Genomic DNA, 17,025 nt, shown 5'->3' on the forward strand with positions numbered 1-17,025 from the left:
AAACTCAAATCCGTTTTATCTCAATTCTACCAGGTATTTTCATCAATAAGTTTGTCATCACCAAAGTGACCGTAAGTACATACCCCAACCAGAAGCCATGGATTACAGGCAACATCCGCACTGAGCTAAAAGGTAGAGCTGCCGCTTTCAAGGAGCGGGAATCTAAACCGGAAGCTTATAAGAAATCCCGCTAATCCCTCCGACGAACCATCAAACAGGCAGTGCGTCAATACAGAACTAAGATTGAATCGTACTACACTGGCTCCGACCCTCGTCGCATGTGGCAGGGTTTGCAAACTATTACAGACTACAAAGGGAAGCACAGCCGTGAGCTGCCTAGTGACACAAGCCTACCAGATGAGCTAAATGACTTCTATGCTTGCTTCGAGGAAAGTAACACAGAAGCATGCATGAGAGCAATCGCTGGTCCAGATGACTGTGTGATCACGCTCTCCGTAGCCGATGTGAATAACACCTTTAACCTGTTGAGGATGGGGGCGCTGTTGTCACTATTTATGCTAATCGTGTAATTTTTGAAACGGCTTCCCACAAAATTCTTGATCGTACAATATGCATATTATTATTATTATTGGATAGAAAACAGTCTATAGTTTCTATAGGAGTTGAAATTTTGTCTCTAAGTGGAACAGAAGTCATTCTACAGCAATTTCCCTGACATGGAGTCAGATTTCAGAAATTTTGGCCCCTGATCTGGAGTCAGTTAAAAGGGCACTGTTATTGCTATGAGTATACGGACACTGCTTACGTCTTCCCCTGGATGCCTTTACGTGATGACGATTTGAATGGGGTCGATTGCGCGTTCACAGGCACTACAAATTAAAAAACCCTGAGGCTAGTCACTCTTTTGGAGCTGCGTCATGCGCCTAGAGGACACCGACCCGCACCTGTTCCAAGCATTAGTGGAGGGAGTAATATTACTCTGGTCATGTTTCTACTCGTTATGGGAGTTAAAAACATCATAAGGTAGTTAATTTAAAGCGTTTTATAGCAATTTATATCCGTTTAGTGCGATTTTGGGACATTTATTTCTGAAACGCTGTGAATTGCTGGGCACGCTTCCAGTTCATCCCGAACGCAGTTGGCATTTCCACATGGCAAGAGGACAGCTTTCCACCAAAAGACGATTGGACCCAAGAAAGGATCCTTTGCCCAAGATACTGATGGAAGAACAGCTCAAAGTAGGACATTTTTATTATGATAAATCGTGTTTCTGTCGAAAAATGTTAGTGGCTTAGGACGCCATGTTTTTTGACGTAGCTTCGCTTGGCGCAAACTGTATTGAAAAGTAAGGATAATTTAAAAAATGTAATTCCGCGATTGTATTAAGAATTAAATTGTCTATCAATCCCTGTCCACCCTATATTTTTTAGTCACGTTTATGAGTATTTATGTATAAGAGTAGATCACTGTCTAAGTGGCGCACGGACATTTTCTCACCAGCTGGGCTACATTTCACATTGTCTAACCATGATTTTGGTGGCTAAATATAAACCTTTTCGATCAAACTCTATATGGATTGTGTAATATGATGTTACAGGAGTGTCATCTGAAGAATTCTGAGAAGGTTAGTGAAAAAATTAATATATTTTGGCGATGTTGACTTTTATCGCTCACTTTGGCTAGAATCAATGCTGGGCTGCTATGTGCTATGTGCTATGCTAATATAACGATTTATTGTGTTTTCGCTGTAAGACACTTAGAAAATCTGAAATATTGTCTGTATTCACAGGATCTGTGTCTTTCGATTAGTGTATGCTGTGTATTTTTACGAAATGTTTGATGATTAGTAAGTAGGTAAACACGTTGCTCAATGTAGTTTTTCTAGTCCATTTGTGACGGTGGGTGCAATTGTAACCTATGCCATCTACCTGAAATATGCACTTTTTTCTAACAAAACCTATCCCATACCATAAATATGTTATCAGACTGTCATCTGATGAGTTTTTTTCTTGGTTAGGGGCTATAAATATCTTAGTTTAGCCGAATTGGTGATAGCTACTGGTGTTGGTGGACAAATAAAAGATGGTGGATTATGCTAATGTGTTTTTAGGTAATAGATGTACATCTTTACATATTGTGTCTTCCCTGTAAAACATTTTAAAAATCGGACATGTTGGCTGGATTCACAAGATCTGTGTCTTTCATTAGCTGTATTGGACTTTAATGTGTGAAAGTTAAATATTTAAAAAATATATATTTTTTGAATTTCGCGGCACTGGTTTTTCAGTGGGGGTGGGGGGGGAGTGCCGCTAGCGGCACCCTCATCCTAGACAGGTTAAACAGGTCAACATTTACAAGGCCAGATGGAGTACCAGGATGTGTACTCCGAGCTGGCAAGTGTCTTCACTGACATTTTCAACCTGTCCTTTACTGAGTCTGTAATACCCACATGTTTCAAGCAGACCACCATAGTCCTTGTGCCCAAGAATAGTAAAATAAACTGCCTAAATGACTACTGACCCGTAGCACTCACTTCTATAGCCATGAAGTGCTTTGACAGGCTGGTAATGGCTCACATCAACACCATTATCCCAGAAACCCTAGACCCACTTCAATTTGCAAACCACCCCAACAGATCCACAGATGATAAAATCTCTACTGCACTCAACACTGCCCTTTCCCACCTGGATAAAAAGAACACCTATGTGAGAATGCTATTCATTGACTACAGCTCAACATTCAACACCATAGTGCCCTCAAAGCTCATCACTAAGCTAAGGACCCTGGGACTAAACACCTCCCTCTGCAACTGGATCCTGGACTTCTTGAAGGGCCGCCCCCAGGTGGTAAGGGTAGGTAACAACACATCTGCCACGCTGATCCTCAACACGGGGGCCCCTCAGGAGTGCGTGCTCAGTCTCCTCCTGTACTCCCTGTTCACTCATGACTGCACGGCCAGGCACGACTCCAACACCATCATTAAGTTTGCCGATGACACAACAGTGGTAGGCCTGATCACCGACAATGACGAGACCGCCTTATAGGGAGGAGGTCAGAGACCTGGCCGTGTGGTGCCAGGACAACAACCTCTTCCTCAACGTGATCAGGATAAAGGAGATGATTTTGGACTACAGGAAAAGTATGACCGAGCACTCCCCAATCTCGTCGATGGAGCTGCAGTGGAGCAGGTTGAGAGTGTCAAGTTCCTTGGTGTCCACATCATCAACAAACTATCATGGTCCAAACACACTAAGACAGTTGTGAAGAAGGCACGGTAAAGTCTATTCCCCCTCAGGAGATTGAAAAGATTTGGCATGGGTCCTCAGATCCTCAAAAGGTTCTACAGCTGCACCATCGAGAGCATCCTGACTGGTTGCATCACTGCCTGGTATGGCAACTGCTCGGTCTCCGACCGCAAGGCACTACAGGCGGTAGTGCGTACAGCCCAGTACTAGGGCCAACCTTCCTGCCATCCAGGACCTCTATACCAGGAGGTGTCAGCGGAGGGCTCTAAAAATGGTCAAAGACTCCAGCCACCCTAGTCATAGACTGTTCTCTCTGCCACCGCACGGCAAGCGGTACCTGAGCGGAAAGTCTAGATCCAAAATGCTTCTTAACAGCTTTTACCACCAAGCCATCAGACTCCTGAACAGCTAATCAAAGGTCTACCCTGACCCCTCTTTTACGCTGCTGCTACTGTCTGTTTATTATCTATGCATAGTCACTTTAATAACTCAACCTACATGTACATATTACCTCAATTACCTCGACTAACCGGTGCCCCCGCACATTGACTCTGTACAGGTACACCCTGCATATAGCCTCGCTATTGTTATTTTACTGCTGCTGTTTAATTCATTATTTGTAACTTTTATTTTCTATTTTTTACTTGTAAGTCTTGTAAGTAAGCATTTCACTGTAAGGTCTACACCTGTTCTATTCAGCGCATGTAACACATTTGATTTGATTTGAATATGGTGACAACGATGTAGGCTGTGTTCAGGCTGTGTGTATCTGTCACCTTGATTACTCAAATTTCTCTCGACCTGTGCAACTATGTTGTAAACTTGAATTCATAGGCTAGGTGTAGCAACCTTACGATGGATATAGGGAATAGAGAAACATTTGAGTATCATGTAGTAGCCTAAACCTATCGATGTGACAGTCATCCAATATGCTGTAATAGAAATAAAGCCATGCTCATAAAAAAATAATCGTCCTCCCTCATCTTAAACGGCACCGACCGCCACTGGTGCGATACGCAGAATTCGCTCCTCCACTTCCTGGTTGCTAAAATTCTAATAGTTTGCCTAATTTCAGATTTCGTGACAAAACAAGGTCTGTTGTTATTGAACCACCTGAACTGCTGTAAAATGTTTTCAATAACCCCAAAATATTGTATTTTCAGCAGTTTGAAGCTGGTGTACAAAACCAAACATAACATACACAAAAATGCAACTTTAGGATGGGAAGCCTAGAAATAGCACACATAGAACAGATCTACCTAGACTTGGTTTCAATGAGAATGACAGATCTATAACTCACATTTCTATGTGAATTTCGTCCCCCAAAAAGTTACATATTGCAGCTTTCAATGGCTATAAGGTTACAGTTTAAGTCGGAAGTTTACCTACACTTAGGTTGGAGTCATTAAAAATCGTTTTTCAACCACTCCACAAATTGCTTGTTAACAAACTATAGTTTTGGCAAGTCGGTTAGGACACAAGCAAATTTTCCAACAATTGTTTACGGACAGATTATTTCACATACACTAAGTTGACTGTGCCTTTAAACAGCTTGGAAAATTCCAGAAAATTATGTCATGGCTTTAGAAGCTTCTGATAGGCTAATTGACATCATTTGAGTCAATTGGAGGTGTACCTATTTCAAGGCCTACCTTCAAACTCAGTGCCTCTTTGCTTGACATCATGGGAAAATCAAAAGCAATCAGCCAAGACATCAAAAAAAAATTGTAGACCTCCACAAGTCTGATTCATCCTTGGGAGCAATTCCGAAACGCCTGAATGTACCATGTTCATCTGTACAAACAATAGTACGCAAGTATAAACACTATGGGACCACGCAGCCGTCATACCGCTCAGAATGGAGAAGTGTTCTGTCTCCAAGAGATGAATGTACTTTGGAGCGAAAAGTGCAAATCAATCCCAGAACAACAACAAACGACCTTGTGAAGATGCTGGAGGAAACAGGTACAAAAGTATATATATCCACACTAAAACGAGTCCTATATCGACATAACCTGAAACGCCGCTTAGCAAGGAAGAAGCCACTGCTACAAAACCACCATAAAAAATACAAACTACGGTTTGCAACTGCACATGGGGACAAGATCGTACATTTTGGAGAAATGTCCTCTGATCTGATGAAACAAAAATAGAACTGTTTGGCCATAATGACCATCGTTATGTTTGGAGGAAAAAGGGGGAGGCTTGCAAGCCGAAGAACACCATCCCAACCGTGAAATGCAGGAGTCGCAGCATCATGTTGTGGGGGTGCTTTGCTGCAGGAGGGATTGGTGCACTTCACAAAATAGATGGCTACATGAGGGAGGAAAATTATGTGGATATATTGAAGCAACATCTCAAGACATCAGTCAGGAAGTTAAAGCTTGGTCGCAAATGGGTCTTCAAAATGGACAATGACCCCAAGCATACTTCCAAAGTTGTGGCAAAATGGCTTAAGGACAACAAATTCAAGGTACTGGAGTGGCCATCACAAAGCCCCGACCTCAATCCCATAGAAAATTTGTGGGCAGAACTGAAAAAGCGTGTTCGAGCAAGGAGGCCTACAAAACTGACTCAGTTACACTCTCAGTTACACTCAGTTTCTCTGTCAGGAGGAATGGGCCAAAATTCACCCAACTTATTGTGGGAAGCTTGTGGAAGGCTACCTGAAACGTTTGACCCAAGTTAAACAATTTAAAGGCAATGCTACCAAATACTCATTGAGTGTACGTTAACCTCTGACCCACTCGGAATGTGATGAAAGAAATAAAAGCTGAAATAAATCATTCTCTCTCCAACTATTCTGACATTTCACATTCTTAAAATAAATTGTTGATTCTAACTGACCTAAGACAGGGAATTTTTACTCGGATTTAATGTCAGGAATTGTGAAAAACTAAGTTGAAATGTATTTGGCTAAGGTGTATGCAAACTCCCGACTTCAACTGTATGTGTGCACATATCATGTTCTTTTGTTTCAAATGCGATCTGTGTAGACAAATGCGATGTTAGTTTGGTAGCTCACATATGCATGTACGCAAACACACACACACACACACTGCAGTACTGCTAGATTTTGAGGGAGTGTGTGTGCGGTCAGCTGAGCTGGTTTAAACCCAGAAAGAGGCAACAACGTGATCTTCACGTCTAGTCCTGTCCAGCCCACAACACTATCCATATTGTCAGCACTGCTCTCTCACACTGTTTTTTATAAAGTGTTTTTTTCAGTAGAAAAAAAAAAATACACAGAGGCAGAGCAGCCAATTCCCTGTACCAACCAAGTTCCCAAGTACCAACCAAGTTATATTACTTTCTTCACTTACCTCAAAAAGTCTGCTAAGATATAGTCATGTTAACACATTCTGTTTACATTTGACATTTTTTTTGTCATTTTAGCAGACGCTCTTATCCAGAGTGCATACATTTTCATACTTTTCCCCCCAGTACTCTTCCCCCGTGGGACTCGAACCCACAACCTTGATGTTACGAGCGCCATGCTCTACCAACTGAGCACACACAAAAATAGCAACAAGCATATTATTGAGTGAACAATCACTTCATTGATACATATCAAATTACTAGCAACCAATGTTTCAGCAGGGTCTTCTTGTTAAGGGGAAACGGTAATGGCTAGCCATTTGATAAGCATGAATAATGCATTGTTCAGGCCAAATGAATAACTTGGCACGATGCATGTTGTATGGACTATGCTGTCACACTGTCACACTTTTCCCAAGTTATAGCACACACTATGTTACATAAAGCAAGTTCCTAAAGGACTATGGGCTGGTGTCCCAGACTGAGATTAAACACAGTCCTGGACTAAAAAGCTTTTTGAATGGAGATCTTCCATCGAGCATGCTCTTAAATCCAGAACTAGGCTTAATCTGTGTCCAGGAAACCAACCCACAAGAGTTTAGTCTGCATCATGTTTTCCTTCTTGCTATGGAAAATGTAGTATCGTGATCCCCCCCCCCCCCCCCCATGAGTAAAAGTGCAGTTCAAACCCATGGCAGTGGCACATAACAGAAACCTCCAAGGTAAGGTTATAACATTTCACTTGAACCCTCAGCACCCAGTCTCCTTTACACTGTGTCTGTTATAACACTTGCGCGGCCAAACAAATGGTAGTCATAACAACTGGAGTCGGCCTGAGGCTGTGACGATCCCTGTGTAATGACACTTTCAGGTAAAGTGATCCTAAAAATGTTTTAGCGCATCTATGCAGGCACGCACGCACGCACACACACAGGCATGCAGGCAGGCAGGCATGCGGACAGGCAGGCACGTACACTCACACAGTGAACTAAGTTGGTTATCGGAGAGGGATGGAGAGAAAGAGGGAAAGAGGAGAACAAGACGGAGAGAAAGAGATCTAAAAGGCTATACAAACGGAGAGTGGTGTCCATTCCTCTGGCGTGGCACACGTGAAACTGGCGTAACTATATCCTCACATTACTATGACTATGACCTCATCCTGACTAGTGTGTGTGTGTGTGTGTGTGTGTGTGTGTGTGTGTGTGTGTGTGTGTGTGTGTGTGTGTGTGTGTGTGTGTGTGTGTGTGTGTGTGTGTGTGTGTGTGTGTGTGTGTGTGTGTGCTACTCTCATGTGTCCAGGTTTTTTCCTTTTCTCATACACACACACAAACACGCATGCACACACACACACACACACACACATGCATGCACACACACACACACACACACAAACACAGCTGCTCTCCCATTGCTACGAAACATCAGCCATACTCATAAACTACTGTAGCCTACAGTACATCAGAGAACCAAGTGTTTTGCCCATTGCATGAGTCAAACTTTTCAATGACTTTCTAGGTCGTATTTGAGCCTCTTGTAAATGTAATACCTTCACTGACTATTTTGTCCAAGCGTATGCCTTAGTTGCACAATTACACAATTACCAATGATTTATATCACATTTTCTAGTAATTGAGGCAAGCTTAACCTACAATACATGGTGTAGAGTACAACCACACCACCATTCAGTTAGCGCACTCCTTTCAACAGGAAATGTAGCCTTCGTTAGTTTACAGAGGCACCTGATACTACCTCAGGTTACACTACACCTGGATTCCAGACAACCTTGATATTAGTGAAATATGGAATCCTACCCGTCACTGTCGAAAACGTCTTTCCAGTCCGCCTGTCTCTATTTGAGGTCCAGATTCTATTGGTCCATCTGTTAGGAAGTAAAGGAAAACAATCGTGAGTACAACATACATTCAGCACTGAGTGAGTTTTGAGGTGCACCATTTAAGTGCATCATCACTTTCTGATGGGCAACCAGATGACGCGAGAGACTTGATTGTTTCAATAAATGGCTAATCAAATACGTGGGTAAATGAAAAAGCGTGCTGACCTTTCACACGCGCTAAACTCTGCCCTCAAGTCTCCAAACATAATGCAAACGAAGAATTGAAGATTATATTATACATTTAAATTGTACAGACTATTCAAGAGTAGACCAAATAATAAGTAGCCTACCTCCGCGGTTACTATTTGACACATTCATTTGAGATCAGTTTTCTAATTTATTGATGTCTTCAACGCTGCTATTAATTAGCGAATAAAATTCAACAGGGGAGCAACATGTGGTCCAATTTTGCGATACATATAGGCCGTCTGTAATATGAGGCTACTGTAAATGTAGCGAATGAAACTACAAAAAAAATGACTAACCTACTTCCCTTTGTCAAACGCGCAACAAAAAACTAAACTAGAGGTGTTGACATAATCTGTCTAATTTTCGCATTGTTGAAGCTATCATTTCTGCGACGTTTCTGTTGAGTTGATCTGTTAGTCTAACGTTCATCTCCTTTGAGGAACAGTAAAATGAGCCAGTTCGGTCTCAGGGCTCCACCTGCTGAACACCCATTTTATCAGCTTGTCTGAATCATGTCCATTTGAGCTAAAAGTGGAGACCACACAATCTCACAATAACACTGAAACAGCTCACTCTAAATATAGGGCTTTATTCAATCTGGAACGGTGAAGCGTTATAGGCCTACATATTCTGCCCAAGAAATGTAAAGGTGATTTCCGATTGAGCCGAAATGTGCAGTATTGACCGCTCCGCTAACGGGAACATTGCCTTTAACTTTCAATCGCGCTGTAATGCTGAATTTCTCTAAAGAGATTGCTGCAAGGATAATAACGAGTATAGAAAGGATGTGGTATATTGTGTTGTTATAGAGGATTTCGAGTTCACACACACAAACAGAAAGTCATATGCAAGTACTGATGAAAAACTACAAATAGCAAGAGACATGTAGAAAATACATGCAAAAGCATTATAGTATACATTATGGTGTTAACTGAATTGTACTGTATGTATGTGTATGAATGTCGAGTAGCAATTAGCAAATTAACAAAAATAAACTAACAGACAGAAACTCACAAACACAGACAATACTAGTGCACTGCCCTGATGTTCACATACAGTAGTGTCCATAGACAGACTATTCAGAGTGTGAGGGTAAGATAAGGAACATGGCAGGGAGGGAGAGACGAGATGAGTGCAGACAATGTACAGTGCCAGCCTCACCCTGCTGGAATAGGCAACAACATGAGATGCCAAACACACATACAACACACTCCAACACAGCTTTATGAAAACAGGTCATGACCTTGTCACTGTAAAGTCAAAACTGGACATGATTTTCTCTGTTGAGCAAAGAAGAGGGATAACTCCTTCTATTCAGCTTACAGTTGTAAAACATTGTAGTGTAAAATAATAGAAAAAAAATGGCAATTACTTTTAGTGTTAGGCAGATATGCCAAAAGGATTTTCCCTTTTCAGTCTGTGTGTGTGCCTCTGTGAAGTCAAACATCAGAAGGGATGTGCCTGTATAGCAGTTTACCTCAACATCATTTACTTCGAAATCATGTACTGCTTAATGTAAAATGATATGTTCCTAACATATTTTCAAAGAATCAAACATTAAATCTAAGTTATTAGAGTACAACTTGGGGCCACAATTAATCAAGGATGGACCACAAACGGTCCCCGGGCCACAACATTAATATAAATTGTGTATTGATCCATGGGAGTGCTGAGTTGAAATTCAAGCTACAAGATTGGGTCCACCCCACAGTCATACCCATGACTTGTTGGCTGAATACTCTTGCCATAAGTACCAAAGGAGAGACACAAGCTGTGTTGTATTATGGTTGTTGATATTAGTTTGTTTTGAGTGGAATTGTAATTTCACCTTAAATTAACTTAAGATAGCCAAAGTGTAAACAGTGCCAGACTGGTTCAGACAATTCCAAAAGATGACCTGACTTGATTCGAATCTATTTGACCATCCCAAATCAGGTTAGCGTTATCTCCATGGGCCGGGCTCAACGACATATTGTAGACATAGGGTGGATTTGGCCAAATGGAGAACCTTTAGTCTCATTTATAGGGAATAATCCTATTATCTAGGAGAGTGAGTTGAGGAGTAGCTGCTGATCTGACTGACAAAGACCAGGATTGTGAGAACTAAGAGTTCAGCTGTAACTGTGGCAAATGGGCCAGACTGCTACTGCTGTTGTGTCTTACAGAATGTTGTCAGCATACAGATGGAGTTTAGTGGATTTTACATTCCTTCCAATATAATAAATATACAGCGTAAAAATAATAGGCCCTAGAACTGAACCCTGGAGGACCCCCTTCGTAAGCTGCCGAAACTCACATTTCCGTGCCCTCCTGTACCACACATTGTGTTCTGTCAGAGAGATAAATGCTGAGGTGTCTGTGGGTGAGGATGGGCAGAGCTGAGAGAGATGGGGAGGAGGACAAGTGATGTGGAGAGGTACAGAGAGAAACAGAGAGGGAGAGAGATACCATGCACATATGCCTCAGTAATAATGAAATGTACAGCTCTGAGCTCTATGACCAGTGGGGTGCCAGCTCCGCTCCCAGGCACAGGAAGCCAATAGGAATGAAAGGAATGCAGTCAGGCAATGCAGTGATGGAGGGAACAGAAGTTACCGTACACACAGGGCAGATTGCCAAAAAGAAAGAAAGACAGAAAGAAAGAAAGATAGATAGATAGATACTGCACCTATCACAGTGTTCAACATGTACATGTATATGGCATTATTAAATATTAAATGTAGAATATTTGACAGAGATTATTATTATTATGAGGAGTTCTACTGTAGCTTCATGCAGTGTTATGATTCCTGGAATATGTCATATTATCTCAGTCACAGATTTCCTGGTACTGGGTGGAGGCCTGAGGGTATATCCCTGGGCAAACACTCATCTGTTATTCAATCTCTGGGGGGGGGCCACAGGGTGTGTTCACCACCCTCCATCTATTTATTTCAGTCTCTCTGTTCTGTCTCTGTTCTGTTCTGTCTGTCTGTCTGACTGTCTCGTTCTCTGATTGTGAGTCACACCAGCTGAGTTATGACTGCTGTGTGTCACTGAGCAAAACTGTCCTTTCCAATGGCAAGGCAGAGCAGGAAGCGTGAAAGAACTGAGAGAATGAATGTCATGGATCATTGTTGTGTTCCAGCTTTTCCCAGGCGCATGTGAAAGATGTGGTTACATTTAGCTTTGACACTTGGAAGGTCTTATATATTTTTGGGGGGTGTATAGTTATGGTATATTCCATTTACTGATATTCTATTTACTGTCTCTCTGCCATTACATCAATTCCCTTTCATATCAGGGTAGTGTGTTTTCTATCAGAGACCACTCTAGTCAACGTCCTGTAACAAACCTCTGACTCGACTGTCGCTAGCTAGCAGGGGTGTGGTGACTTTGAAGGTGTTGAGATGCTAGCGAAAAAGGGTTGCCTTTCAGCCTTTCCATTCCTGGTAGATGCTATGTTATGCTAGGCCACAGAGAAGACAGATAAAACACACTCGCTTCGTTTCACTGGAAACAGAGATGCTGGAAAGCGTAGCGATACGACGCCCTCACACACTCCTCTGTGTGTGTGTGTGTGTGTGTGTGTGTGTGTGTGTGTGTGTGTGTGTGTGTGTGTGTGTGTGTGTGTGTGTGTGTGTGTGTGTGTGTGTGTGTGTGTGTGTGTGTGTGTGTGTGTGTGTGTGTGTGTGTGTGTGTGTGCGTGCGTATGTGTTTGCGCATGTACTGTAACCTCAAAGGATTGTAAATGTCTTGTCTTATGACTTGCTCTCTGCAGGCAACAACTTGAAATCAATGACATCAAATGTAGGTTTCATTTAAACCCTGTGCCCTGACTCCTTTGAGACCACGGGAACGAGTTGAAACTCCGTAAGCTAGTATAATGTGCGTTTCAAATCTAAAATGCTCAAACAAAGTTCATTCACGTGGAACACACCTCTTTGATGACAACCAATTGAAAAGACGAGGGAGGCCATGAATAATGGATAGAAATAGACAGTACAGCATTTTTCCTTTCTGTCTATGTTGCTATTAGTGGGTTTCCTTCCACCCCCAAGTGAGAATTGAGAAAAGTTGTTAGTCATCATTACATACAGCATCACCTTTTACTGCAGTGGGCTAAATCAGGGTCAAAGAGAGTATTTCTTGGTTGTCTTACACAAATCTACTTTGAAAACAAAAGTATACACTTCACACACATGGATATGTTTTTTGTTGTTGAAATAAGACACCTGTACCATGGCAGATATAGAGTTGAAATGTATTTCATTTTTAGTTTTCATCCCAATATTACACTAAGTACATCAGAGAAGACTGAAATATAACAAAACCGTTTGACAAAGAAACACTAGATTTTTGTCCGTTAAAAAATTAAATAAAACTTTATTAAATGATAAAATTCTGAAAAATATTAATAACATTCCACCCATGAGGACAAAGAGGGTGCTTTTGATCATTGACTGCCGAAAAAGGCTACCACTTCCCCTTTTGCACATACCTGCAAATCTCCCTTTCCATCACCCAGTGTCTGTGCCCCTTTCAAAAGCTACCTTTCAAAGTGACACCTACAACTGGTGATGGTTGCTCATTATATGGTATATAGTTTTGCAGTTACAATTTTGGGCGGCAGGTAGCCTAGCGGTTCGAGCGTTGGGCCAGTAACCGAAAGGTTGCTGTTTCATAATACCAGAGCCGACAAGGTGAAAAATCGGTCGATGTGCCTTTGTGCAAGGCACTTAACACTAATTTACTCCAGGGGTGCAGTACTACTATGTCTGATCCTGTAAAAACAACACGTTTCACTGCACCTACCGTATGTGACAATAAAACATCTCTTTTTGTTGTATTGATACAGAAATATACTGAGAGTCGTGCAATGACTAAACCTTTCCAGCAGGGGGTGGCAGTAAACGAACCATTTGACCACCCTGAGGCTACAGTACTTCTCTTTGAATCTCATTATTGGCTAAAGCCCAAGGGAGTCTTACCATAAAAAAAAATCACCCACCACACATCCTCTTTACCCATTATGCACAATAATTCCCTCTCTGCACTTGACCTATGGTCTAGGTCACTCCTCTACTGAGACTGAGAGTCAACTACTGTCCCAGAGAGAGTGTTATGTCCCAGTGGGCTACTTCTGTCTGACAGTGACCTTTTGACGTCTTGACCTAGTGACCTCCACAGGCTAAACACAGTCTGAGTCGGAAGATTTATCACCGCAACAGAAATACTGGCCATAAGTAATTAAAGCGGAGGCTGATTACCCAATCTGGCATTTCACAGAGAGAGTTTCTGTTCCGCTAAAATGAAATTCATTTAATTGAATTTCAATTAATGTAATAATCAGAGAACTCATACCATTGGTCCAAGAAGCATAACACAGGGTGCAATCATAGAGGTTACTATGCAAATATGACCAATTGGAACTTTTCATAACTAGGTACCGAGGGCATTTTGTGAAATATCACTGTTTTGCTATGTCATGCTATTTTCTGTACCTCTCAACAAGAGTTGGTCTGGAGTGAGATACCATCTCTATTATGGAAATATTTAATTTATGTGTTATATACAACACATACTCTCATCTACGTCTCGTATAACTTCAATGGTGAGCAGTGAGCATCTATGAAACTTTGCACATCTACAATATGAATTCATCGAATTGTTCTGCTGAACAGTAGAGATTTATTTAGGTATAGATGACATCAGTCCAAACCTCTATATGAAGCGCTTTCAACTCTCAAACCAACAACAACTCCTTGGACTGTAATTTGAGTTTGTCACCTCCAAGTCAGAGCAAAATAGCTTGTGAATGTCCTCATTATGGACCATTATTGTCAAAAAAGGACATAAAACTCCTGATTTAGGAGCTCAACAAACCACACATACACAACTGGAGTAGCCCTGGGAGGATTAAAAATAGAGAGGAACTTTAGTGTTTTGGGCAAGAGAGTGAGCAAAAGGCTGAGCCATGAGTTCAATCGTGTTTTTTTATCAAACTAGATTTAAGTGTGGTGCACTGTGAGTTCAAGATGAGGAGAATCAAGAAATCGAGAGCTGGGAATGCTCTGCACTCTGTTTTTTGTGTGTATGTGTCTTATGATGACTAGTTTTGATCTAGTCTCTGATAATGACTTTATGTTTTTCAACTTTTGGTTGCCTGAAGATTGTCCCACGCCATAGAAATACAACCAGTGGTAAAGTACACAAATGTTGAACGATACAGCGAGGACAGCTTTCGTAGCTATACAACTCGGAAAACGTTCGCGTGTTGCAATTTCAAATTGCGCTATCGCTATCATAAAGACTGTTTTTCTAAGGAATAAGAAGACGTGTGCCAATGGACAGGAAGGGAGTGTGGGGGGGGGGGGGGGGGGGGGGGGGGTGAGATGGACAAATTGCAAACACATTTCGTTGATTTGTTATTTTTCCCTGCTTAGGGACCTGTAGGGCAGTGATCAGTGCTGTGGGACACATGGAAATACATTGGTCAGATTATGAAAGCAGGCCAATTCACTCTCAACGCTCCTTTAGCTATCTCTCCTCCTTCTCACTCTGCAAGCTCTATTAACCGTATGCGGAGAAAGTAGCACATCAGAGTGATCAAAACAAAACGAACCATTAGGAAAGTTCCCCTTACCCTGTGTACTCTCTCTGTTTCTGTGTGTGTCTCTCTCTACACACGCACACACACGCACACGCACACACACACACACACACACACACACACACACACACACACACACACACACACACACACACACACACACACACACACACACACACACACACACATGCGGGCGTGCGCTTGCACGCACAAACACACACACACACACACACACACACACACACACACACACACACACACACACACACACACACACACACACACACACACACACACACGCACACACTCTGACACTGGTGGTGGGACTGTTGTTTTGTGTTCCCTTCTTCTGAGCGGACTGACTAACTCTCAGGGGTGGGCGGGGTCTGTTTCCAATTTTCGACCCTCTCCCCGTCCCGAGTCCCAAGCAACATCACCTCCGAATTCAACGACAAAAGGAAAAACCTACTGTAGGTACAATAATCCTATTTTCCTCCGAATGCCCAGAGTTTTTCCGCATGTGATATGAGTGTGGTATTATTTAACATGAACAACAAAGCGAGTGTGGGAAGCTACATCACAAAGCGAGGAAGAACCAAAGCTAGAGCTGTTCTCCAGAAACGCACAATGAGAGACTTGACACATGAACATCTGCCGGGGAGTTTGACTCAGACAAGATGACAACAACGATGAATCAACAAAACTCTGTCTTTACCAACTTAAATAAACAACATATCTCCTCATCTGCACACTTGTTACCCTTACTCTCTAACTTAAGCATGTCAAGTACAGTGGGAGTTGAAGTGAAGTGTAAAGTGACATCTCATTCTCTTGTCAGCCCATCTCTAAAACATAGAACCCCTGAGAAACCAGATTGCAGAGTGATACAAAAGTACCCATCTGAAACAGAACAGTAAAACAATTTTTTCTTACCAGTATTAGATTTGGACAGCCAGTGTTATGTGCTTTCTTGTCCCTCATACAGCAGTCAGCAAGCAGGTCAATCTCAGAGGGACGGGTTGAAGTGGGCGGGTGGGTTAGATACTTGCTGGACAGCGGAGTGGGTAGAGAGCAAGTGCGTACGTTCAAGGAGAGAGAGAGAGAAAAAGTGCTTGAGACAAGGGGCTTGCTCTGCCTTTTGAGCCACTCTCACTTCCGCTCTCTCTCTCTCTCTCTCTCTCTCTCTCTCTCTCTCTCTCTCTCTCTCTCTCTCTCTCTCTCTCTCTCTCTCTCTCTCTCTCTCTCTCTCTCTCTCTCTCTCTCTCTCTATTTCTCCCCCTCTCTCTCAGACTCACACAGTTGCTCAGCTCTATCAGTGTGATGTAGGTTTTGTCAGTGCAGCCCCCAAACCAGAAGCTACAAGGAGAGGAAGAGAAAAAAATGGAAAGTGTGTGTGAGCAGTGGTGTAAAGTACTTAAGTAAAAATACTTTAAAGTACTACTTAAGTCGTTTTTTGGGGTATCTGTACTTTACTTGAGTATTTCTATATTTTTGACTACTTTTACTTTTACTTCACTACATTCCTAAAGAAAATAATGTACTTTTTACTCCATATATTTTCCCTGACACCCAAAATACTTGATACATTTTGAATGCTTAGCATGACAGGAAAATAATCATTTCACACATTTATCAAGAGAACATCCCTGGTCATGCCTTCCTTCTCTGATCTGGCGGACTCACTAAACACAAATACTTTGTTTGTAAATTATGTCTAAGTGTTGGAGTGTGCCCCTGGCTATCCATAACTTAAAATAAGTTATAAGTTATAAGAAAATGGCACCCGTAAGGTTTGCTTAATATAATAATGGTGAAACGATATATAC

At 42.0% G+C, this 17,025-nt stretch overlaps 1 protein-coding gene across 1 annotated transcript in view; it reads right to left on the reverse strand.

Annotated features, from left to right (window-relative positions):
• LOC129841220 (histone deacetylase 7-like) overlaps positions 1–16,283 on the reverse strand; it is a 100,821-nt gene extending 84,538 nt beyond the window's left edge. Inside the window, exons 1-2 of the mRNA XM_055909385.1 lie at positions 16,133–16,283; positions 8,336–8,403 (exon numbers count right to left, since the gene is read on the reverse strand). The gene's annotated coding sequence lies outside the window, so the exon portion shown is untranslated. The remainder of the gene's footprint in view (positions 1–8,335; positions 8,404–16,132) is intronic.
• Between the last annotated feature and the right edge of the window lie 742 nt (positions 16,284–17,025).

The sequence above is a fragment of the Salvelinus fontinalis genome, chromosome 3 (assembly GCF_029448725.1).
Source record: "Salvelinus fontinalis isolate EN_2023a chromosome 3, ASM2944872v1, whole genome shotgun sequence".
NCBI classification, from domain to species: Eukaryota; Metazoa; Chordata; class Actinopteri; order Salmoniformes; family Salmonidae; genus Salvelinus; species Salvelinus fontinalis.